A 9,654-nucleotide genomic window follows, 5' to 3' on the forward strand; every position below is an offset into this window, starting at 1 on the left:
AAGTCCCTCATAATGCGGTCAGGGTTGCCTCTTGCCGCGACTTGGCTAAAGACTATGTAGCGAGGCCTTGAAATACCAGTGATTACTATAGTGTGTGTGTGTATATGTGTATGTGCATGCATGGCTGTGTGCATATGCACATACCTATAGGTCAATGGCGTTCAAACTCTTAGTCCTGTGGGCCATATGAGTGGCAGGGGGCCAGTCCACTGGCTGGCTTGATGCTCATATACCAGGATCAGGCCCCACGCTGCCTCTATGGCCCTGGATTGAGCCTTGTGCTACCTCTGTCCAGTGCCATATGCCAGGATTAGGCCCCACATCATCCCAGCCCCCTGTGCCTTAATCAGGAACTGTGCTGCCTCTGTCTGGCCTGCATACCTGGGTTGGGTTCAGGCCTCCCAACCCCACAGTCTTTCCTCTTCTCCCTGCTGGTATGGATATTTGGTAATAGGGGAGCAGCATATAATGCTGCCATTATTCCCTGCTGTTAAATTTTCAGGTCCATGGATAGCCCTGCCACCCAGGTGACACCTCTTCACAGCCAGGCCTGGCCTATGTACCAAGGGTTGAACACCCTTGCTGTAGTCCAAAATGAAACCCATCCCCCCAAACAAACAAACAAACACAAACCAAAACCCTCTTCAAAAGCTCTTTGAGGAAGCACTGGCTCAGAGAGAAGTGTTGCTTAGTGAACCACCAGTATCACTGCCTGCACCAAGATGTTCTCCACCTAACTGCTTGCTCATTTCAGTGTTACTTAGCTTAGGAGATCTTGATAGGGCATCAACAAGATAGAGTGGCTACTTACAACAGAGAGCCTTCTGCAGTTTGTCATGTTAGTGTGTTGACCTGTCTTTCATCTAATGAACTGAATATCTGAATGTCCCTTGGTGGTTGTTTGGATCCAACACCATGCTCTACCTGCATGACTTCCTAGAAACATTCTCATCAGTTGTTTGCTTTTTTTTAATGCCTTCTGACTTGCACACAGTCGGAGCTTTAATTTTAAACGCTTGGCTGCAATTGAAGGGAAACAGTGGTCTTTCCCTTTAGCCCCTGGAGATTCTTTTTCTTCATTCACAGCGTGTGCTGGCATAAAAAGAAAAGGACAGAGAAGCTTTCTTATCAAAGGGCACTTGCAGTTCCAAGCTAGAAAAAGAAAAGAAAAAGTGCCAGGGAAAGAGAAAGCACAACAGCATTCAAAGGTGGGTTTTACTTCTGCAGCTCTTCCTACTATAGGTATTTGGGAAGCTGGAAGGAGAAGGAAGCAGTGGAGTGACAGAAGGGACAGACCAGTGAAAAGTGGGGGCAGAAACTTGGGGCTGCCCTGGTTTTTCTGCCCTGCTGCATAGGGTGGGGACCCTGTGATTCTAGGCGTGGGTAGGGTGCAGAAGGGAGAAGCGGGGCCCTTTTTCTTGCATCATGCCTCACTTTTCCATGGATAAACTGCAGGGTGTGAAGAAGGGGATGTGTCTAACGAGTGGGGCCTTGCCAGCATTAGTGCTAGCACTGATGGTGTTGAAGAGATCCCTGAAGGACTGTTTTGCATCCAGCTATAAATCCTCTTGGCAAAAATGTCCTGCCACCAGCACCACCTCTTAAACCAATGGGGTTGCAACCCCCCTGCCTTTAGTGATCATGGTTGTGGTACATAAGGCACAGGGTGTCTCACTTCTGTCAGCCTCAAGTGCCTGTAATGTAGGAACCCAAGATGCTGCTTTGTCAGGCTCTTTTCCTCTCAAAGGAGCTAGCAGGCAAATGTGGTATTGACTTTTCTTTTTGATATGAAAGAGCATGAATGCACAAGAAGGCGATCCCTATGTCGAAGCATTCCTTTCAGTCTGGACAGATCTCTACTTGGGAAGGAGTAATAACCAAAAAATAACCAACATCCATCTTCCAACATGTCTGGGGCAAACATTGAATGTTTAGCCCTACTCCCCCGTGAAATACACAAGGCAGAAGTTGCTGTCATCAAGGCTGAGTCCTGTCTCTACTAGCTGGAGTCCTTAAGGGAGACATTTATTTCCTATTACTTCCCTATCTAAATACTTCTGTGCAAAGGCCCTGAACTAAAATATTTTGCATGCTTTTTCAGACCTGCAGGAAACATTAAGCACACACAATGGGCCAACAATTAAACCAGCCAGTTCAAAATTGGTGGGGGATTGGAGGCTGCTTTTCTCAGACCCACTGTGAATAGAGTAGATTTGCTTATTTTGCTTAAAGTATCCCATTTCTAAATAATAATTAATATCAACTGTTGACCCTGTAGAGAGAGTGGGCAGCTTTGCCTTTGGAATTTGTAGCATTGTTGAATGCTTGGTTACTTTAAACGGATTTTTAAAACATCTTTTATTAAAAAACAGAAATGTTTTTGCACCACTAATAGCTAGTTGTTGCCAGGGGAACAGTAATTAACCAGCCATTGTCTACATGCCTTAGACTACGAAATGCCATTTGGCTATATATATATAAAAATTTTATTATAATCAGGAACATTTCAATATGGGAATGCATTAGCTTGTATAATAATTATAGGCGAGAAAGGAAGATAAGGTATGAGATAGTGAACAATAACTAGAAATCAAGACTTACGGATTTGGATGCTAAAAATGGTCATGCTTATGAATAACTTTGCTCATACAAGTAGTCTATCAAAGGCAATGAGTAAAATCATGTATGTATATGGGTATTGAAGGGAATGGACCACTCTCATGTATTCTCAGCACTGACCCCAGCACTGGCTTCTAATCCTGGTTGCCAGTTTAGATCCAGGTCAATTTTTGACATTTTGGGACTTAACCTCAGTAGCTAATTAAATGGTCATAATACCAACAGCTTCCCAGTAAGGGATTGTGTGGCCCTACAGTGTGTTTAGGTCTACAGAAGAAAAACACTGTATCAATTAGAAATAGTAATAGGCATTAATTAACACTTTTAGCATGCTTGGGATTTGCTGAATGAGTGGCAATATAGAAGCATATTTTATCTGAGGAAGCATATTTTATACCAAAGCACTTGTAACACATTTGAAGAAACTGACTTAGGATGTGTGGAAGTGGGGCTCTGTTTTAGGTCTAGATTTTCCCTATAGTAGATCAGCGCATTGAAAAATGAGACATATTTGCAGTCCAGGCAAACTCATTTCTGAAGTAAGTTTCCGACACCCAGTAAGTTAGACCAAGTTTTTAAAGCCCAATGCAGAGGAAGATCGAGGCTTTGGAGAAAAGGCTTTAAAATGATCTTTTGAATTTTTCTGCGTACTGGGATTCCACAACAAAACCATTTTACACCCAAGGAATTTAAGAAGAAAATGTCTTTTTCCTTCCTACAGCAGCTGTTTTCATTCTGTATTTTAATGAGTGGGCTGAACCAAAAGCCTTTGGGGAAGGGCTTCCCTCTGGCATCCCTCCGTCAAAGTTTTTGCTGGTGTGTCGTGGTCTTTGCCTGTGTTAAATGAGTAAATGCCTATAGCTGGCAAGTTTAGAGGAAAGGCTACATCATGTTCTTGACTGGTTAAGTTCCTTGATGCAAGCTTTTTTATTTTCCCTGGATTTCAGTCTGAGGTGACTTTGACTATGTGAAGTAAGTATTCAAAACCTCGGAAGCTTTAATCCTCCACAGCCTTTAACAATTTTTTCCAGCTTAAATAACTGTTAGAGGTTTGGCGGTGAACTGTATTTGAATTACTACATTTTCAGGTTTCCTGTTAACTGTGCAGAAAAGGAAACAACTATCTTTAGTCCTTATCCATCTTTATAAAATGCTTTGTGATTCTTATATGAACGCAACTATGTAAATGCAGAGTGGTGTTATTATGCAAAATATGGAATGGAGCATGATGATTCCTTTAGGTTGTAAAAAGTGAATGTGGTTTTATTCAGCATTGCAAACTCTAATCCTGAACTTAATTATTTGGCTCTTCTTTCTCTCGCTTCCTCTCTGAGTGCTGAGTTGATTTTTGTCTTTGTGTTTATTACTTGTCATCTAATCAGTCCATCTTATTCACACTGAGAGTGTCTGCTTCATGGATTTTTATCCAGCTTCTCAGTAGCCAGAAAATTTCTTATGCCTGTGTACACTTAATAATATTAGAGAACCAAGAAAATGGTGAAAGTAGTGTGAGAGAGAGAGAGAGAGGTTTGGGGGGGGGGGGTTTGCGGGTTTTGCTTCAACATCAGATTACATTCACTAAACTCAGCAAATAGCAGAATTCCCTTTAGAGTACTGTGAAGCAGCCAGAATTGCTACAGTTACATTTTGCTGGAGGATTCATGTAGCAAGGTTTTTATTTTTTCCCTTTTTTTTTTCCTCTTACTTTCTTTTTCTATGGTCTGCTGAAATACCTTCTGTTAGTTAGAACCACATTCCTGATTGATTCTGTTCTCAGAATGGAATGGCAGCTCTCTTGTTAATGAACCTCCCCAAATCAAAAATGCAAGAGGTGCCCTCTGTGTGAACGTTCAAGTGCAAGTTAATCATTGGCAGCAGAAGGGCATGTATGCTTCTGGTCTGAAACCTTGCTATTTATACCTTTTGTAGATAACAGTATTAGGCTTTGAGAAATATTTGTGCAGCTGGGGAGACCAGATGAGTTCAGCTTGTTGCCTTTTCAAAAGTCAGTGATTTTTAAAAAATGTTTTGCTAAAAAATGATCATGTTAGATTGACAGAAAATAAAGGCTGAAACCAAACTCTGCCTTCAGCTATCCCTGGACTTTAGATCTGGTCCAGGACTTCATAGTTGCACCTTGTGTTACTGAGGATGAAACCCAGAGTTGGTGACTTGGGCCTATCATTCATAGGGAAGTTAAATATTTAAAAAGAGTATTATGGCTAGATTCTGCTCTTTGATAAGTTGATTCAGATCTTGATGAACTCTTCTGAACTGAATGATTCCAGATTTAGTATCCTAAGCCCTTTTGTGCTACTTATGCACTGCTCTGGCAACATAAACAAGCTGGTAACTTGGTGAACCTAGCCAGATAACATTTTCTGTCATCTTGGGGTGGCAGAGAATTCATACGGCCAGAATGAAACTGCCCCTTTCCCAGGAATGTGAGAAAAAGGGTAGTATAGCACCAGTGTCCCTCCAGACCTGCAATTACCAGCTGCTGGAATAGTTCCTGAGGCAGAGGCAGCCATGCATTATGCAGATCAGGCTACTCTAAGTGATCAAGATTGCTGGCTTCTGTGAAAACAACTGACTGCTTTACCTTTATTAAGTTTTTTAATTGAGTGAAGCATGGGTTGTTTTGTGTAGTGATAGCAAGGCCTAAATTAAGCTGGCCCAGGGTTGGTAGCTGGAAAAATGGCAAGTTTTTCTGTTCAGGGGAATCTGGACTGTAGCTAAAGATGCAATTCCAGGTATTTCATGAATGACTTATTTTTTAAAAATACTTAATGGAAACATATGAATACCTTTGCTTAATAGGCATTATAGGTATTTCTCAACCATGGAGAGCTAGAGCTCTGCTACTTTTCTTTGAAAATAAATAGTCATGGAGCTTGCTGGCTCGAAATACAAAGTAGTCTCACTCGTGAGAGCTTTGTTCAGCTTGTGTGTCTGAGAATACACTGAAGTCCTGCCTTGTTTTCCAACCAGTGACATGAGATAATGAAGTTAGTGTGAGTTTGGGAGATCAGCAAGATCATCTTGGTGAGCAACAAAATCTAAATGATTTGGGAGAAAGTGAAATGGTAATGTCTGCCACTCTGCCTCAGCTCTCAACAGAATAAGCAGAGAGCTTTAAAATGCAGGGTTCTGTTGACCGTTCCCTTTTCAGCTCAGGGCTCCTTGTAGCTTTTTGTCCACCTGAAGGACCCTCCATTCACTACTGTATATCCAACTTCTCATTTCATCCTTTCTGCTCAGTAGATCCCTGCAGAAGATATTCACTAGCCCCTCTTCAGACTCTGGGCCTCTCTTGGCAGACTTCCTTTGAGTCTTTCCTAGATCCTGCTCTCCCCTCAACAATTTCTGGCCATTTTCTACTCCTGGCCAGCCTGTTAGAGAGAACTTGGTAGTATATTTCTGTATAGCATAGCCCTCCATGATCCATTTCAGTACCTTCGTAAGTGAGTGAGTAGGTTTCGTCTAATATGAGACATCACTTCTGTACTGCTGTCACCTATCCAATGGCATCTGAAGATCATCACCTGAGAGCCAGAAAACTAGGCATAGGTGGAATGGAGTATACCTTCCTCAAAAGGCCAGCTTAGTCTGTGACAGTGAAGAGCAGTCTTGCAGCTAACTTGCTGGACTAGTGGTTAGGATATTGGTATTAAGTTTTCAGCTCTGCCACAGAGATTCTTTGACTCTTAAGCTAAGTTAACTTAATCATTCTGGATCTATAAAATGGAGGCAGCAATGCTTCTTATGTCTGTTTTGTCTATTTAGATTGTAAATTGTTTCAGGGGAGGAACTGTTTCTGGCTGTTTATTATGCAGCACTAAGGTCAATGACACATGAACTTGATTTGAGCCAAAAGGAGCTACTGCAATATATGGAGGTAGTTATGTTGTTGTTTAGGGGTTGTAATTATTGTTCAGAGTATCAAATGCTACTTGGATAATTTTGCTGAAATTTCTGTTTAGAAAGCATAGATCATTAACAACACAAACTTCTATTTACTGCTGCACAAAATTGGGATCTTAGGGTTTTTTTTAAAGGTAAACATGGTAGAAAAAGGTTGAACTTTGCCTCTAGTGTGGTAAGTACAGATTTGTGTTGATTGACCACCACTGAATAGGCTAGAGTAACATTTAGCACACAAACAAAGTTTTAACTTACCTGTTTATAAGTTATTTTTAGGCTCCATTAAAATCAACTGGCTCCATCTGGATTCACTAAAAACTCCCTAGAGCCTGGAGTGCATAATTCAGGGTTGTCCTACAACACAACAAATCCCATACAACCCTGACATGGTTGACATCTGACTTCCAAGAATTTATGTATTCAGGGTTCCCAGGAATATTTCATAATTCTTAAACCCCTGCCCCCCCCCCCCCCCCAAAAAAACCCAAACAAACCCAAAACAAACAACAACCAAAAAAACCCAGTGAACTTTGGAGGCATTCATGAAACCTAAACAAGACCCGGAAACCTGTTTCTATTCTGTTTTCCTCTCAGCACCTTGATAGACACTGAGACATGCCAGCCTCTACGTTGACATCATCTTTGCACTTCACTGTTAAAAATTTTTGCATTTTTAGTTCTTATTCACTTCTGATCTTTCCTGTCTGACATAGTTTAATTTCCCTGACAATCAAATCTGATGTCACAAAAAAGTTGATGTAATATTAAAGAAATAAATCAGTCTGAGTAAATAAATTAAGTAAATAAATTATGTCCTGATTACAATGTCTGGCAAGTATTAGAACCTCATTTAATAGAATCAGCTTCAAATAAGCTCAAAACCTCCTAAAAACAAATGCCAAAACCAGTGTATTGCAGGCATTTTCCACCACATATAAGAATATTACTTAATGAAATCAATGTCCAGTTCTGAAAACACACTTTATACTGTAAATACAAGAGTTTGATTTTTTTTTTTGATGGCTGTTAGAAAAAATGTCCACATGGATACCTATTACCTGCCCAGCTAGGTTGCAATACAGTGCACATGTTACAATACTGAGCACATGTGATCCTTGTGTCCACCTGGGCTTCTTACTTTGCTCTCTCCTTTGCTGCCACTTATTTAAAGCTCTCGTTATTAGAATCAAAAGTGGTCTGCATAATGTGATTCTAATAAGTGATGGATGCTGTAGCAAGAAAGGAAGTAGAGTGAAATAGAACATCTATATGTATAACTGAACAAAGATGCTGTCCTTGATATGTCAGTGGCTCTTGAAAGAGTGTAGAAAGTTGGTGTTCTTCACACCATAAAAAAATAGTGCCTCATATTTTTAATGATAGACCATCTTCTGGACAAAATGTACAAGCTGTAAAAGAAGCGTGTTGTTTTCCATGATGTTTAGATGAAACAACATGGAGGTTTAGCTTGCTTTCTTGCTCCCCTCCTGTATTATGCCTCAACACAGTGGTCTTTATACTGGGAATCAGGAAAAGGGGATGGGGAACAGTGACAGGAATGAAAGTATTGTTAATGCTGATGCCACAGCTGGAGTACTGCATCCAGTTCTGGTCTCCACACTTTAAAAAAGATGTGGAGAAGCTTGAGAGAGTCTAGAGGAGAGCCATGTGCATGATTAGAGGTCAAGAGAACAGACCTTATGAGGAGAGGCTGAGAGGCATGGGACTTGTCAGCCTGAATAAGCAAAGGCTCAGGACTGATTCGGTGGCAGCCTATGAGCATATAAGGGGTGTGCATCAGGAACTGTTGACTGGGGCACTCCAAGGGAAGACAAGGCCTAATGGTCACAAACTGCTGGAAGACCATTTTAGACTGAACATAAGGAAAAACTTGTTTTATGTCTGAGTCTCCAGAGTCTGGAATAGCCTCCCCCCCAGAAGTGGTGCAAGCACCTACTCCGGATTCCTTTAAGAAATGTTGATCTTGCTGGGATGATCTGACCCCAGCTGACTTCCTGCACTTTGGGCAGGGGGCTAGACCCGATGATCTAGTGAATTCCCTTCTTGCCCTAATGTCTGTGAAATCTGTGAAATCTAAAATTTGAAAGTGGGTGGAGTTGGGAATCTGTAAGCTGTGCTGGTTTTTATCTAGAAATTACTGCTCACAATTCTGCAAGATGTTGAGATCTGTCATAATTGGCAGGGCTCTGTCGATGGGTACAGGGACCCACACAGATCAGATTTGCAAGGTGAAAGAAGGCCACAGTTTGGATATACATGGGTATAACTGGAATCAGGAGTAATGGAGTGATGTTGTAGCCATGATGGTCCAGAAAATATGGAAGCAAGGATTTTTTGAGGTGTGATATCTTTTAAATATCTGCATGGTTAGGAGAGATTTTAGACAAGCTTCTGGGCACAAAATATGGAGACTAGGGGTGCACCGATAGAGATTTTTGCGGCCGAAACGGATAGCTGATTTTTAAGGAGGCATATCAACCGATGTGATGTCCAATACACAGCTTGAAGAGCAGTCTCTAGCTGGTAAGTTTGTGGTGAAAGGGGAGGGGGAAGGGAAGAGGTGTGGGAGGAGGAGATCAAGGCTGAGCCACACGGTGAGGGAGGGAGTGGGGCTGGAGCAGCAGCCAGGGCAGGTGCTGCCCAACTGGGGCGGGACGGGACAGGTGCAAGGTGGAGATGTGGCTTGTCTGGAGGGCACAGGGTGGGTGGTTTCTGCCACTGTCTGCACTCCTGGGGGCACGCACCCCCTATGTCTTCCCAATCTGCACAGGGTGGGGTGGTCTACTGCTGCAGGTTGGGGCTGGGGTGGTGCTGGGTTCTTCCCAGCAGAGGCTGGGCTGGGCTGTGCTCAGAGCTGGTAGGGGGCTATGGGAGGTGTGGGGCTGCAGTCACCCTAAAATTTACCATAGCCCCTTCCAACCCCCACTCCCAACTCAGCCCCTGCTGGGAAGAGCCCGGTGCTGCCCTGGTCCCAGCCCACAGCAGCAGCCCACCCCACCCTGCCCTACACAGATCCAGGGGTACCCCCCCATGCCCTCCTGGGGTGGGTGCAGTGGCAAGAGCCACCCCATCATGCCCCCCCCCCCCCCG

The 9,654-nt window shown here is 42.7% G+C and overlaps 1 protein-coding gene across 1 annotated transcript in view; it reads left to right on the forward strand.

Annotated features, from left to right (window-relative positions):
* Nucleotides 1–3,438: 3,438 nt before the first annotated feature.
* The window catches only part of SORBS1 (sorbin and SH3 domain containing 1), a 235,089-nt gene continuing 228,873 nt past the window's right edge, over nt 3,439–9,654 (forward strand). The window contains exon 1 of the mRNA XM_019502448.1: nt 3,439–3,591. The gene's annotated coding sequence lies outside the window, so the exon portion shown is untranslated. The remainder of the gene's footprint in view (nt 3,592–9,654) is intronic.

The sequence above is a fragment of the Gavialis gangeticus genome, unplaced genomic scaffold (assembly GCF_001723915.1).
Source record: "Gavialis gangeticus isolate Ggan-Ray unplaced genomic scaffold, GavGan_comp1, whole genome shotgun sequence".
NCBI classification, from domain to species: Eukaryota; Metazoa; Chordata; order Crocodylia; family Gavialidae; genus Gavialis; species Gavialis gangeticus.